This window comes from Polypterus senegalus, chromosome 12 (assembly GCF_016835505.1).
Source record: "Polypterus senegalus isolate Bchr_013 chromosome 12, ASM1683550v1, whole genome shotgun sequence".
In the NCBI taxonomy this organism is placed as follows: Eukaryota; Metazoa; Chordata; class Cladistia; order Polypteriformes; family Polypteridae; genus Polypterus; species Polypterus senegalus.
Window position 1 is genome coordinate 58,098,783 of NC_053165.1, and position 16,748 is coordinate 58,115,530.

The window sequence follows — 16,748 nt, forward strand, 5'->3', positions numbered from 1 at the left end:
TTTTATATCTCTCATGGTCTCACAATGCATAGCATTTTCTCTTGCTTTGTTATTATTATGTTTCAGTCAGGGTTCAGATTCCTTTGGCACTGGTGAGTTTCTTTTACGTTTTTTTCTGTCCCTTAGCTGTATTTTGACAATTTTTTTGGATTTGTGTAATAGGACATCGTTTGTCTTTGTTGTTTCAGGCAACTCTTTTGGCCTCTTGTGCTTCTTGAAGCTTTTTTTAATACGCCATTTTTGTATGATAAATATTTTTATTTATAAGGATTCAAAATTTGCCCTCTCATTACTAGCTAGGGATTGATGGTTTTCCCCTATAGTGGGCATTTTGCAATATCTTGTGACATTGTGCAAGGAATCCCAAGTTCACGACAGTTATGTTACTGGAGACAGAAATGTGGTCGTGAAAGTTATCTAAACAACTTTCTGAGCTTTAAGAAAACAAAATCTCTCATCTTATTGTGTTTTACATGCAACTTATTTATTCTGTTTAATTTATTAACTAACTAATTGGTGTATCTCAACTAATACTCATGATCCAGTATGATTACTACTGAATGTCAGCACTCTTGTCTAACTTAAAGTCATTAATTAATTTAATTCACACATCTTCATGAGGCTGTAGCACCAAACACTAAACCACAGTGCTGCTTTACCACATTTTAAGACTACATGTCTAATGTGTGGACACATGGCAGCACAGTGTAACTTACAGCTCAAGGACTCGAGTTTCAGTTTTAGCCTGGGAATTAACGTGTTATTCTTGTGTCTGTGTGGCTTTTCATCAGGGATCCCAGTTTCTGTTCCTATCTGCAAGACAGTTAGTTAGTTTAGTTGGTGACTCAAAATTGGATTAATGTGAGTGAAAATATATGTGATTATATGTGTGGGCACAAATGTGTTGCTAAATTCTTCTTTTTACTTTGTATCAGCTGTAATTGTAGTATTTTAACATGTTTTCACAAAAGCAAAGAGGGATTACTCGTTGGCTGCTTACATCTTATTACATATTGTGCAGTGCTTTGTATCAAACAACTTCACTGATTAGTCTTGGCACACAGTGTGTTACTGCAGTAGAGACAAAATGAACACAGCTTTGCAAAGCTCCTTACTTTTCTCAGAGATTACAGTATCCCTCTCGTTGAACGCTCTGGCAAAAACAGCTTTACAATTTATCTATGATATTATAAAATACAGACAAGGCTTGAAAAAGATACATGTTAACTGGGATTTGTTTTTGCAGGTTTATTTTTTTTTCCCTTTTGGTCATTATGTTGATATTGAGTGCCCAATTTTAAAACCAAGCCCGAGGCTACAATAAAAATAAGAATCTAAAAAAATATATGTAGAATGTAGGATCTTTGCTGATTGTACACCTTAAGGCCCCAGATTTAACTCAACAGTGGAACACTGCAACCATCTCACTCTTGGGTACTTGCAGATACTGGGTATGAAAATAATTCTCTTTTGTGGAAAATACTTTTGAATGGGTTTCACAATGAAAGATTCCATGTTCTATAATGGTGTTCTAATATGAGATATGATACTATTCATCCATCCATTAATTTATTTCCAAAACCCACTTCATGTTTGTCAGTCAGTCAGTATCTAACCCGCTGTATCCTAACACAAGGTCACGGGGGTCTGGGGGTCTGGTGGAGCCAATCCCAGCTAACACGGTGCCACAAGGCAGGAACAAATCGTGGGCAGGGCGCCAGCCCACTGCAGGACACACACACACACACACACACATACACTAGGGGTTAATTCAGGATCGCCAATGTACCTAACCTATGTGTGCTCAGATCCTTTAGTCGACTGAATGTTTTGCTGCCCGTAATCTTATTTGATATTGATTTTAAGTAGGGCGTGTCTTGCAAGAATCTCATGTTCCACGTCATCTTGACACGGTCCTGAGTCAATCTCTTGGCACAAAGTCTCATGTTTAAGGTCCCCGCAAGGCGCTCTGTGGCCAATCTCTTTCATTTTGCGGTTTCTTTTAAATGTTTTCCATGATGTTAACGTGAAGATCACGTCTCGATGCCCTTGTGTTTCTCTCCAAGAGTTTTTTTTTTTATAATAGAGATATTTATATTCCTTCATGTAATCACACAAAAATTGCGTTATTTTTTTCACGACTTTGTTTTATTTTTTTGTGCTTGTTTAGTTCAGACCTTTGACTTTCAGATATTTATTATTTGGTGCTTAATGTTTGATATTAGTTTGTATCCTTTGTTAGTAATGTCCTATTTGCTTTTACTCATATTATATTCATTTGAATATTTGTGAAGTGCTTTAAATATAGGAAAGGTGCTAATATAACTAAAATGTATTATTATTATTATCCTTACCCAGTGCCATGAGTCCCTGCAGACGATAATGTGTTCTGTGTCTGTTTGGGGGTCTGCCTGTTCTCGTCATGTGTATGTGGATTGAGTGTGTGTAAATTCAGATATTGATTAACTGCAGGATATTAGAAGCGTGTTGTTAAGGACTCTTAAGTGTCAATACATGTTGATTCCTACATATGTTGTTAAATGACATCCTTGCATCTTCCAGTTTAGGCTCACAGGGAGTCCCCCAGAATGATGTGAGATGCTGCTATTGCAGATATTCAGTGTTTAATGTAAATGGTCTGCTTGTAGAAATGCAGTATATACATTGAAAACATTTAATCTCAGTTTCTGCTATTATTGTTACTAGTACAGTGACTTCAACAGTAATTTAAAAATAAGCATAGTAAGAATTTCCTGAACAAATTACACTTTCAATGTTTCGAAGTTGGTAGGTGACATATTGTCAGTATCAGGAAATATCAAAAGTAAATATAAAATAAGAGTATATGTGTGCGGTGGTCTTAGTGCTCGCATAGGGAATCTCAAAAATAAAAAAAGTGTTTTTGAAAATTAAATAACAATTTATTTATATTTGTTGCAGGTAAGAGTAACGACGACATTACAGCATATTTCAGTGTTTTTGGGAAAAGAGAAATTGGGGATTGGGCTGTGATTGTTGCATCTTTCCTCCCTCCTGTCCATTCAGTCATGTCCGGCCTTTGGATAGTCTGTAGGCCAGTCCTCGCCATGCGTCCCTGTTTTCCACTGCTTCTTTCAGTTGCTTGATGTTCATAAAGTCCTTCACAAGACTTTAATTTCCTGGACCTAGTGCACTGCAACGTACATTATTGACGTAGTATTTAATATTCTGAGCAGACACTATTGATTGATTGATTGTATTTTCAATAGTTTAAACCCTTCCCTAGTTTAAAAGTCTAGTATCAGTTTTCAGTAGGTTGCAGTGCCAGTTGCCAAGGTAGTCACTTAGGTACACTTTAATAAAAAAAAGACTGGAATCTGGCTCTGAATAAGAATTGTTCACTTTGAAACACTGAAGCCACTGTTGCTTACACCATGAGAACATGTCACAGTGTCTTTACTCAAATACTTCTTTATCAGAAAGTACTTCAATAAGTTATCCACTCAATTTTGTATATTATGATTTATAAAATAAGCTGTTGTATATTATTTAAATGAAAAAGATGTGTATCTTTTTCCATTATCATCTCCTTGTTGAAACTAGAGTATAGTTGACTTATATCTTTATAATTGGATGCTTTTTTCCTCTTAACAATGTAATTAGTGGTTGCTTATGGCTGAGCTGCTGAGTCAACTGTTGCTTGGCTCAGTGTTCTTCTGAAAATAAAATTAATTTCAGTCTCCTGGTAACTAAGCATGACTGCATTTTGAAAGCCACTTGAGCCCAATGTGAGTGAAGACATGATTAATATTCATTTAATGTTGCTGTTTTTAATCAAACATAGTCCTGTACACATGGCTTCACTAGCCTTGTGATATTTCTACTTTGGCCTGAAGTTTTCCCTTAAATGTTTTATCCTGCATTTTGATTATGTCGTCCATCTCTGGTCACCTGTGGCTTGTTTTAAGTGACTTTTTTGTTTTATTCCGGCTCAACTTAATTTTCCATTGAGTAAATTCTTTGATGTTTTCTTTGTTTCCTCTCTAGTTTTTCACCATTGCATTTATTGCTTGTGTTCACATTTAGATTGCCCCTTTCTTTTTTGTCTTGTTTTGATTTTTTTGCTCATTATTAAACTGTCTCTGCATTCCTATTTTCTCTGCTTTTACTCATTTAGTGTAATCATGCTCTCCTAAATGACCATCCAGTGATACAAACTGGAATATTGATTTTGCTATATAGGGTGGTCCAGATCTAATTGTGCAAATTTCATTACGGCATAACTTATTAAGTTTATTACATATAAAATCACCTGCAAAATCCCGGACCATCGAGAAGTGTGAGAACTGATGACATGAAGAATCGTCTTTGCGCCGAACTGGAATTGTCCCCGCATAAATCAAAGTCATCCAGACGATCTGAATCTGCATAATTAGATCTGGACCACCCTGTACAACAACTTCTGTAGTACTTTGTTTCGCTGGTTCAAATCCTTTATTATCATTTACACCAGTGCCCAAACCTTCACTAAAGAATAAGAATATCAGTCATGGATATGAAGATTCTTTGGTGTTCGTTGACATGGATGTGCTTCATCTTGACATAAAATGCAGGATTTATGTAGGATTGATGCACTACTAGCAACAGCTGTAGAATGAGATATTATCCCTGAGGCCCATCAGGTTGGTTTGATCAAATTAATAAACTCAACAAAACAAACCAACACAGATGTGTGAGCTAGGTGATTCATATCCCAGAGCAATTTAAGTATTGCTGTAGTTTTTTCTCTTTCCCAATTCACATAAATAAAGGTAACGTTTGTGATGATAACAGGTCATAATTGCACAGGAAACCGTTTAAGAACTATTGTCAAAACAACAGTGTTCTGAATATAGATTCATTATTCTAATCATTTTGAAATTGTACATCTTGTTTTCAGCTTGGAAGTGAACACATTTATTTGTTTTTATATTTTTGTTTTCCTTGCAGATCTTTCAGTTATAACGTTTAGTGTTGTTGTGATCTCTAAAATTTAGACTATGAATTTACACTGGATTTACATTTGTAGGCATTTCTGAATATGATGGAACTCCTTTCAGAGTATATACGGTATGTGTGTATGTGTATCTGTGTCTGTTTGATGTGAGGCTGTTAAAGTAATAACTGACAATTTCATTTCTGGATGTGCATGCAATGTAGCAAGTGTTATTTACCATTGTAAAATGCTATTCATTTTCGGCGACATTCTTTCAGTAAATATTGCTGTACAAGTATAATTAGTATTGATTATGCTTTTTGCACAATTACAACACATTTCGAGAATGGAAAATTTACTCTTTTTTTTAAACCACATATAATTCTTCCATTTCGTTACACAATTTGTTGAGCTCCAATATTTTAAAGCCTGGGAAGTTTTTTTTTTGAATACTGAATATTTCCGAGTGAGTGATGTAGTTCCCTCTCGTCTTCGGACACCGCACCCACTGCTTGTGTTTTACGCGTGTATGACAACTGTGCTTTTAGAACAGATTACTGTGACTCAGCCACTTACATCTCAAGTGTGACTGACTGTGTTCCAGGCTTCGCCAAGCACCATTTTCGTCCTGTTGCTCTGCCTTTTATTCACCCTGTCTGATTGTCTTTCCTGTTTTCTTCAGTAGCTGCACTTGATTTCCTTCATCTCTTGTTTCAGAATATGCTACTGCGTAACACTCCAGCTTTCTGCACTATGATTTCTACAGGAAAATAACATTTTCGCATTTTGCAAGCAAATATCCTGTTCTGTGTCATAGCACAACGTTTCCATAATGTATGATGGAGAAGGCACTTTTTGTGGTTTGATACGTTACATTTAAATTTGGAAAATTTGACATTGTTTACTAAGTAGTAATGTTTTTTTTATGTTGCAACACAAATATGTAGGAAATATTTTAATACATTGAAATGTTATAGATTACATAAAATAATATGCTACACAGCAATAATGCAAATTTTGCATGTTGAAGATATATTGTAACAGTATGCATAATCAGTTGATTATTACTCTCTTAGTACAAAATGAAAAGCTGGGAAATGCAGATTGTGAGTTGCTGTGGTAGTTATAATTTATAGCGAAGCTTTATAATTAACTTAATTATGCCTATTAATTATTCCTAGGTACATAAATGCTTATTTGTTTATGGGGAGTGTTTTGGAGAGTCAAAATGAGGAATGCTATATATTAATGATCTCTGGCTTTCTTCAGCCTGGAGCTGTGAAGCAGTGGCAGTAATCTTCATTTGTTGTCACATTGTGTTAACCTGTTTGTTTTTCATAAGGTTTATTTACCTATTTTTGACAGAAAATATCAGTCCCCAATTATATAAGGAAAGGATTTCGAAATTTCAATTCAGATCATCACAAGCAAAAAAATCACTGTACATGAATTTCACACATACTCAAAGAGTTCAAGTACAGTACATATTTATATTGCTTTTTATAAGTCTCTAAAGCAGTACTAGGAAGTCTAGCATCTCTTAATATATTTTGGCAATATTGTATAATAAAAAATAAAAAGGCTTCAATTAATGCAAAACCTTTAGATGATATTTTCAAGGATGTTGCTTGTCACAGAAGGATAAAACATACAATATAGCAGTCTGCTATTTTAAAGTGTCTTTTTTTAAGTTATTATGTTGTGCCATGTGATGATCAGGTATCTCCAGGTTTTGGATAAGTTCTGGCCCCCTGTGACTTTGTAATGAGGAAAAGCAGATTTACAACTTGAATAAATGGACTGACTAAAATGCACATACAGTAAAGTTTGAAAGCATTTGACTGTGTTTGTGAAAGTGTTTTTCAAGTGTAGCTGCTTGATGACAAGAGACTCTTGACTGACCTCCCATTTTGTTTGTAAGCTACTATATTTAAAGCTCAACTCTATGTGTATGGGTACGTTTGTTATAATTGCTGTCACTGCTAGCTTTCTATTACCACCTGATATTTTCTTAGTTTTCTTGATTTGTGGTCCAGATAATGTTTTTTATTTTTAAAGTGGGATGAGCAAGGACTGTGTCCATTTCTCTTTGTATATCACATGCTGCTTCCTAGCAACGAAATCGCATAATCTGTGAGATAAGCAAGGTGTATGTGAGTCAGTTATGTTTTCTGGGACCAAACTATGAAGGAGAAAATGCATCCATGGCTGTTGTGTTGGATTGCCTTACTGAAAAGATGACAAGCGCTGTGGTGGGCTTAATTTGGACATAATTCTGCTGTCTTGAACTGATCACAAGCTGCGCACGGTCTGTATCAGGCATTCCTTCTCTTCTGCCCTTAAATATCAAATTTAGGCTCAAAACACTTTATTGGCAATATATCAACCAAGCGGAAACTAACGTTACCCTCAGTGCTGTGACATCAAATACCAAACAATAAAAAGGCTGTCAATCATGCTGGGCTATGGTAACAACATCCAACAAAGGGTTACATGTGAATACGTTTGTTAAGGAGCTGAATGCTTACAGAGAAGAAGCCACTCAGATGGCAATGGACTTATGCTGCCTCTGGTTTTGATAATCTGTGGAATACATTTCTTTAGGAGCGAGGAGTGCTGTCTGTAGCTGTCTTCCTCAGTCTTTTTTCAATCCTAGCAATGAACAAATCATTTATTGATGGAAGCTGACAGCTAGTGGTCTTTTCAGCAAAGTGAACCACTCACCATAGCCTGGTCAAGGAACAGGAAGATGCAGAATGAAACCAGCCTGTGATTTATTCAGAATCACTCTTGGCAATGGCTGGATAAAAATTATTTATGATTGATCAAAAATGTTTGCACTCCTAAACCTCCATAGGAAGAACAGTTTCTGATCTACTTTCCTAATATATTATAGAGGTGATGTTCTTATCCCACTTCAGAGGAGGTCCCGAAAAACTTAAATGACTGTTTTATGGTCGTTGTCCAGCCATTGAATTCCATATGGGGACAAGCAGGAGGGTGTCTGCCTTAATGAGCTTGAGTTCTGAATTATTACAGTCACGCCATGCTACAAAAGTCTACTTGTCTTTGGCAGCAGATGTCATTGTCAATGGATATGAGACCCACAACTGCAATATTGTTAGCAAAGTTTTCAATTTTAAGGCAGTATAAGGTACAGTTACTGTTAGGGATGAATGAACACTGACCCTGATTTGTTGTGATTCTGTCCCCGTGACTAAGAGCAAAAGAACTCTTGTTTTCAATCCCAGTGAAGTTTAAGATACCACTACAAAAACATTAGTTCTATTTTATGGCTTTTCATTAAAGTGCCTCCATTTTTGAAGTGAACAGTATTGTGTCTTATTCTCTAAAACAGTATTTAATTACTTAAAGTAGCAATAGCTTTAAAATACTGATATATACATATAGTAGTATTGTTTTACATAAAATTCAAAAATAAACCAAACCTTAAATTTTAATTTTTAGTAGAGATGGGGATCCCTAAAGTATAACAACAAATATTATCTTGGGGGAATTGCAGCATAAGGTTTATAAAGAACTAGCAAAATACCCGCGCTTCGCAGCGGCGAAGTACTGCCTTAAAATTTTAATTAAGAAGAAAATTAAACCTTTTTAAACTGAGGGAAAATATACCAATAATTATTTGTTAAGGATCTCTTTGTGTACCACATTGTGAGTTCAGCCCTCCGGATGTAATATGACCAAGCTGTGCGCTGAGTTTACTCTTGAGCATACAACGTACAGTAGCAGTCATGTGAAAAGTAATCATGTTTCAAATCTCACAGTTTTGATTGCCGCTGTCATAATCGGTTTGAGTTTCATGGTTTGTTTCAATTACGACAGTATTTGTAGGACTTGTGTTGAAGAGACATTCGGCATCTGTCAAGCGTTGTAAGTATACAACCAGTTTCATCGATAACTTCACATCCAGCTTTTGAGAGTTTAAACATTCATAAACATCAAAGTGTCCACTATTGAAATCATCACCTGTCAATCTAAGATGTTTAAGAGGCACTGGTGGTTGTCCAAAGGTATAAAATATTTGGCCATCTTGGTACACTTGAAAGCGACAACCTAACAATTCAGCGGCAGCCATCAACTCACATGCAGAACCATAGGTGAAGGGCTTAAGCATTTCACTCTTCTAGTGCTCCTGTGTAGTATAATTATCTCCTGTACCGTCATCAGTCCACATCTTGAACCTGTCCCAGTCATTCAATACATAAGACACAATGTTCCTCCGGATATCAAGAGTGAGCCTGATATGGCCTTGCAATATGTAACAAAGAGAATAGAAAAGGTAGGTGCCATCTTCGGGCATGGAAACCATTCGGTAAGTGACAGTTCTTTGATCGATGGTGATCACCTCGATACACATGTTAATGGGGGTACGGTTGGAATGATAAAGGAAATGGGTACCTGAACAATGTAAAGAAAGTCTAAAATACCTACACAATAACTATAATCGTAATAAATGAACAATAAAACAGAGGAGAAGCCGTGGATTAAATAAAAAGGCTGTAGTTATCAGCAGAGAGACGTGAATCCCGTGGCGAAGCAAGGAAGGGAATGTAGAGACTGGAGCGATGGATGGCCTTATATAGGCAGGCAGCCAACAACGTGGGAGACATGGGGACTCAACGCCGCCTCACACGGTGACCGAGCTGCAGGCTATGGACGTATATATCAGTTAAGTTAGCGTTGGGAATCCGCGTATCAAATTTCTTGAAGATGGGCCCATAAGTAACAAAGACTGTTGAAAAGTTCAATATGGCGGCCGAAAGTGCCATCATACCACCGAAATAAGTACCAAATTTCAGCCTTCTACCTACACGGGAAGTAGGAGAATTAGGGACATTGGAAAGTTCAATATGGTGGCTAAAAGTGGCGTCATACCACCGAAATAAGTACGTACATTGGTTTTGGTTAGCGCAGGGAAGCCGCCTACCAAATTTCGTGAAGATGTGGTCAGTCTTCTACCTACACGGGAAGTTGGAAAATTAGTGACGTTGGAAAGTTCAGTATGGCGGCCGACAGTGGCGTCATACCATTGAAATAAGTACGTACATGGGTTTTGGTTAGCGCAGGGAAGCCGCCTACAAAATTTCGTGAAGATGGGGCCATAAATAAGAAAGTTCAACATGGCGGACGTTGTCGACCGTTATGACCATTACGTGTAGAATTTCAAAATAGAACCTGCTTAACTTTTGTAAGTAAGCTGTAAGAAATAAGCCTGCCAAATTTCAGTCTTCTACCTACACAGGAAGTTGGAGAATTAGTGATGAGTCAGTAAGTCAGTCAGTGAGGGTTTTGCCTTTTATTAGTATAGATGATATTATCGTGGACTACCTCATATATCTTATAATGTGCACATTCTAAATTTATTCTGGCATTTTCTGCCCAGTAACTGAAAACCAATGCTTGATATCCATATTGAATATACAAATTAAAATATTATCATATCTGTACTGTTGAATTAGTGAATTCAAAGGAAAATCAAGAGATTTCAAATTTAAACAAACTCTTTAAAGCTAACCAAAACTAATTGGTTAGGTTTGTAATATTTTATATTTGCAATATTAGCTGGTTAAGAAAATATTATATCTCAAATGTCAGAAACTCTTGGTACTGTAATTTCCCAATTGCGCCCCCCACCTCCTTTTTCTTTTACATTTGTCCCAACTTTAAAGCTTTCTGTGTTGAATTAAGCTTGTCACATTTTTCATGGCTACTTTATTTCAGAACTCCTGTTAAACAGCCTTTGCTTTGCTCTTTTCATGGTTTCTTGCTCGACTGTTCAGAACTGCACTGAATTAATTTATAAGTGTAAGAAAGCATTACATTCCTCAGTATACCATTCAAATATATAATGTGCGCCTTCAATGATGGGTTGTACTAATGACCTGAAGGTTGCCTGCAAAAACCAAACAAATTACACAAATTCAGCTCTTGTAGATTTGTGTTTAGCAATGAAGTATGCAGGTTTGATGGTCCTGCTGACTGTGTGTTTCGATGATCATGCGTCTCTGTTAACTCAGTACATGTCGTATTAACAGGGAGATGTGCCTTGTCCTTCGAGGCTTTGAAACACTAAATAAATTTTATTAACAAATGGAGCAACTTGTGTCATCACTGGTGTAGACAAGCTAAATAGCCGCTTTGTGCGAATCTTGCCTCGTAAGTTAACGCTGACAGGTCTCTCACATCACACAGTCCCATGTGCTTAACTGTGTGAGTCGGACCTCAGTGTGACCCTGAGCTCTGTACACCAGTTAGACTGATAGACATCTGTAGAAGGGCTCATTACTGTCAGAGAAAGAATGCAAAGCCCCTGTTCATTTATTAGGACTGTGTAGAGCGCTTTTAAAAGTGTTTAATCTTGTTATATTTTCATCTCCTCTCACAAATGTGTGGCAACACAAGTTAAATGACAACACCTCATTTGATCAGTAACGTCATTTCGCTCTCAAAGCCTGCACAAATCTTTTTTTTTAAGTAAAAGTGGCATTAATGGGAACCTCTGATTTCTTTTTCATTTTTGTTTTAAACAACAAGTACGATTCCTGCATACATGTTTTGAAATTCCAACTCAAAAGCATTTCCAGAACTGAACTCTGCTGTTTTTCTTTTCAACATGTGTTGATGTTTTTCTGTATCATCACCATAATGAAGCATTTTTATGTGTAGTTTTTACTCAGTTTTTATCAAATATTTATTGTGTCTTCCGGAGTAAGTTGTCTACTTGCAGTCACACATGAATATAGTACCAGCTTTCTCGAAACTACCCATACTGTAAAAAAGCTGGAACCCTTACATTTTCGGAACTTTGGCACCGAATACTTACTGAAATACCAGTTTATGTGACATTCCTGTACCAGACTGAACAATTTTTTTTCCCTAAGTCAGAAGGATAGTGACAAAAGTTGCCCCCAATATTACATGCAATATAAGTAATAGTTGAACTTGCGTTACTGTCACTATCGCACTAAACATTGACTTTGACACTGCGTTTACCTCTAGGGTTATTTATTTATTGTGTTAATACTACCTTCCCCTTTCCCAATGCTGTCATTTGCAAAAAGGATCACTTTATCATATTAGATAGATAGATAGATACTTTATTAATCCCAAGGGGAAATTCACATAATCCAGCAGCAGTATACTGATACAAAAAAAAGACAATATTAAATTAAAGAGTAATAAAAATGAAAAAATAAAATAAAATAAATAAATAAAAAAAGCAGACAATAACTTTGAGTATTACTGACTGTTGTAAAACCTGCTGCAAATGTGGACATCAATAACACCACCACAAAACAACACTCGTTAATATTAAATGGGCAAATCTAAAACCACTGAAACATGGAAGTTACGTTGATTCAGAATAGAAGTGCATGTCGATAAAAACATCTTGACTGCAATGCCAGGCTTAATGACCTTTCTAATATAGTAAATGCTGCTGGTGATTGTGTCAAGTGCAGTGAAAAACATAAAAAATATGTGGCTTTCCAACCCAATCCATCAAGTGTCACAAGTCTACTTATAAGCAGTGATGGTTAATTTCTCCATTAATGGTTTATTAAAGGGTCAGTTTACACTGGCAAGACAAGTTGGAATCTTGTATCTGTGCTTCTAAAAAGTGTGCTTCACTGATCACCAGTGATTTACAAGTTTGCCTCAAGTGGTCCACAAATTGACATTCTGTCTGAGTCATGTGACTTTGAAATTGCTTGGTTATGTCAGTCCCTTGTTTGGGTATTAATTTATAACAACCAGGCTTCTGCCAGACATTTACACTACGCTGTTAACAAGGGTCCATGAGGAACGGATCAAAAAATTACTAGCAGGCAGCACACCAGCCTTATGTAACTGTAATGCTTTATTAACTTTCTGTGCATGGGCATGTGGAGGAAATTCGTGGTGAGAAAAAAAGTTAATGAACAAGATTACGTGACAACTTTATTAATGAACAAGAACAAAACACTTTGCATGCCTCCATCACTGCTTTTTACACACGGGCATCTCTGCTGACTTCATTCGCTTAATTCTTTTAATAAGTTGTGCTCTAATTTATTACTGGTAATGTGCCTGCTTGCTTTGCCATATACTGTTTATGAGTCCTCAGTTCGATCATATTGGGTGGCAATGGCTACAGACTTTTGTTCCTACTCATTTTCTTAATTCAAAGCAAGTTATTGTTACTGGAGCAGTTATTGGTCAAGATTCTTAAGATTCCTAAAGCTACAGTAATGTCTCCTTGAATCAGCTTTATTTATGGTTTTTAATTGCTTTTTGTTTTCTTAACTATCAGTTAATGATGAGTTGCAAATGACAAAGGAACCTACAGCTCATTGTCTAATTTGGTGGTTCCCAAGTAAGGCCCTAGATGCCCCATTGTGGAAGCAGGTTTTCATCCCAAGCACCTTCTTCTTTTAATTGGACTCCTTCCCTAAGTAACTGAGCTGCTTTTTCCCTGTTTTTGTGTTTTGTTGTTAATTAATGCAATTGGGTTTGCAAATTTTTTGCTGTACTCTTCTAAGTGTTTTAGCCCTGCAACAACACGTCAATATCATTAGTAATGATCAATGATGAAAACAGCTGGCATTTTTTTTTTTTGCTGTGCTATGGTAGGACTTAAGTTTCAGTGCAGGATCTCAGATGTTATGTGTGTTACTTAAAAATCCCACATGGTTTAACTTAGCAAAGGAAGAATATCCCACTGTGGTTTCAATACAAAAACAAAGACTTTTTTTATTATTGCTACTTTTTTCCTATTGTGAAATTAGCTGATAAATAAAAATACATGATTTGTACATGCTTTGAGAGTGTGATGGTGAAACCAATCAGGTATTGAAATTGCTTCACTTTGTAGTGTCAGGCATTTGAGTGAGTTCAAATGATGGCAATATTATTAGGTAGCTTTTTAATAAAGCACAATACGTAGCTCAAGTAAAGAAATAATGGCATTGCATTCATCCTTCGATTGTTAGAAACAATAAAGAGTCCTCCTTTTGTGCATTGTGAGCAAGAGGGTCTTCAGAATTGAATGAAGGGTACTGGCAAGCAAAAAGGCAATAGTGACAAAAGAAACTGTCCATGTGTAGAATCAGATGACGTTTATTGAGTCAATGGAGAATGACTTTCTGACAGGCTCAAAGAGGTTCTAGAAAACGATTCACAGACTTGGAAAGCATAGGTGAGACATCACCCTGACAGTCATTCAAAAGGATGGGGAAGCACTGGAGAAATTGTTGAGAGATGGAAGGAACACTCTGTGATACTCGTAATTTTGGTGTGTATGCTGTCCTCAGATGATACAGTACTATAAGCATTGGTTGGTCAATCTCTGTGCCGGAGAGTGTGCAGCCATTAAAACACTTTATGGTGGGAAAGTCTCTTCAGTGTTGCAGGAAATCAAGTACAGTGACCCAGGAATGGCAGACTGAAGTCATAGTACCCATTGTTGAGAAGGGGACAGAAATGCGTGGTTAACAATCCAGAGTCTCCCTGGTATTGTCCAATTAGGGTACTGCGTACGCAGGGCATCAGCAGCTTTGAAAGACAATGGAACGACTTGTCTGTAGCCTGAATTGTGGTCAATAAACAGAGTGGTAAGTCGTAAGCCAAAAAATGGGTACACATAACCCAAGCCAAAAAACAGGAGCTCTAATTTGTATTTAAAGAGCAGGAAAAGTTGAAAAAAAATCTCAAAACTAATAATAAGAAATAACAATATGATGTTCTCGTTAGTGACTCCAGTGTTAGACAACAATATAGTGCACAACACTGACCTTTACACCATGGCAGCAACGTCATCACACGTCATACACTCTCGGTCATCTAGCATAGCAATGGTGTAGCAACTATCAACAAAACTGGTCCGAAATTGCTATGCTGATTATAGTGTTGGAGTCGTACTAAAATATTAACTTCACTATTGATACCACCTTTCTGACCCTGATCACATCAAAGCACTAAAGGGGTTGAAGGAGGTCCCATGAAGTGTGAAACCTGTGTTTTTTTAAAATCTCCAGCTTCTCTAACTACGTTGTGTCCCATTTACTGTAGCACGTGTCAAAGCTGGGGAAGGAATTTTGGAGTGCAAAGCGGAATGCTGACGTTTACATACTGAAAATCTCTAAATACTGTTACTGTACCATTTTGGGTTTTTGGTGCTTTTTCAGTACACGTTACCCTAGCCTGTAATCAAAACAAGGTAGCAGTTTGGAAGAACGTGAATTATTTTTAACTCTATTAAAAACATAAGGGAGCAAAAAAAGGAATGGATTCTTTGACCTTCATTTTCCAAGAAACTATGCTCAGTTTGTAAAGGCCAGGGAACAATTGGAAAAATTAAAATCAAAAACCTTATCCTGACTCTGGATTGGAAACTTTGTTCTACTGTTGAACCTCAGGTTCATGAGGACTGATGCAGATTCTGACTTTTTATCTGAGACAAATGTGCCATGGAATATGGAGAATGTGTTCCTTTTGGTGTTCTGCTGTGTTGATGCTGTGGTCATATTGCCCTGTGAACATAATACTGTTTCATTCAGGTTGGCATCCAGGCTGAACTCAGCTCCCTAGGCAGTGACCCAGTTTGCTGTGTGTAGAGGGTTTTGTAGTTTTTCTAAGCCATGCCTCTTATAGAGTAGCATGAATGGCTTGTATGAAGTTGTAATTGCTTTACATTTCCTATTTACCCTTATATGTTTGCCACGCTATCTCAGTAATTCTTTCACACGTTGCCTCCTAATTGTTAGGCCCCCGTGTGTTTATTTCTGTAACGGCTTCATCATTGTTGAAATCTTCAAAAAGGATGTTTAGCAGTTAATAATCAAGTGTCTTTAAATCCTGTATTTTGTAGAATAGTACTGTTGCTAAGTAATAGAGAGCCTAATAATCTGTTTGTTTCTTTTTTAATTAGATACAAATTTCAAAAAGCTCAAGAGATGCCAGCTTAACAGGAGAAAATTGAGATATTTTCATTGTGAATGGGACGTTGGTTGGTGATCAGGCTTCACTGCTGCCTGCTTATTGTAAGATAGCTTGGCATTTTGCACTTGAAATAACCAATGTAAAAAGTCAATTTAATTCACTTCACATCTTATGAAAGAGAAAAACTACTTTACTGAGTCTCTAAGGTAGATAAAAGGATAAAGCATAAAGCTTTCTTCCTTTGTTTTAACATTTTAAATGGTCAGTTTCTTGTCTGCTCTGATGAAGAAATATGAGCAACATTAAAGTATAAACAAATTCATATGTACTGTGGGAAAATCAATCAATGTCTGAATATTAAATATGTGAGAGGGTTTGCAGAAGGGATCACTTTCTACATAATGAAGACCTTTGGGGTGATTTTAATATTTCACATACAAAGGAATTTCTTCAGCTCGAGCTTCATTTTAATTTTAACCACATTTTATTAGTTGCTTTTCAGTTGTTCTCTCCAGCTTCAGTAGTGAAAGAAAATAAATAAATAATAAGCCAGCAACAACAGCTTTGGATTATTTGAAATAGCAAGCCCACTACAATCTTGATGATATAATTTACTACTTTAGAAGTAGAGATATAAGAGCAGTGGACCAGTAACCTTTGGCAGATAATCCTGCCCCTTATTTTTAGAATATGAATTTCCAGCTGCTGTGAAGATCATGCAAGTTCATTGAGCTTTATTTTCTAACTTTCTTTTATCTCTTATCTGGCTGTCCAGAATTCTGACAAATAAGACTGCTCCCTTTTATCCCAGTTTCTCATTAAAACAGACCATGCAATGCAAATTTTTCTAATA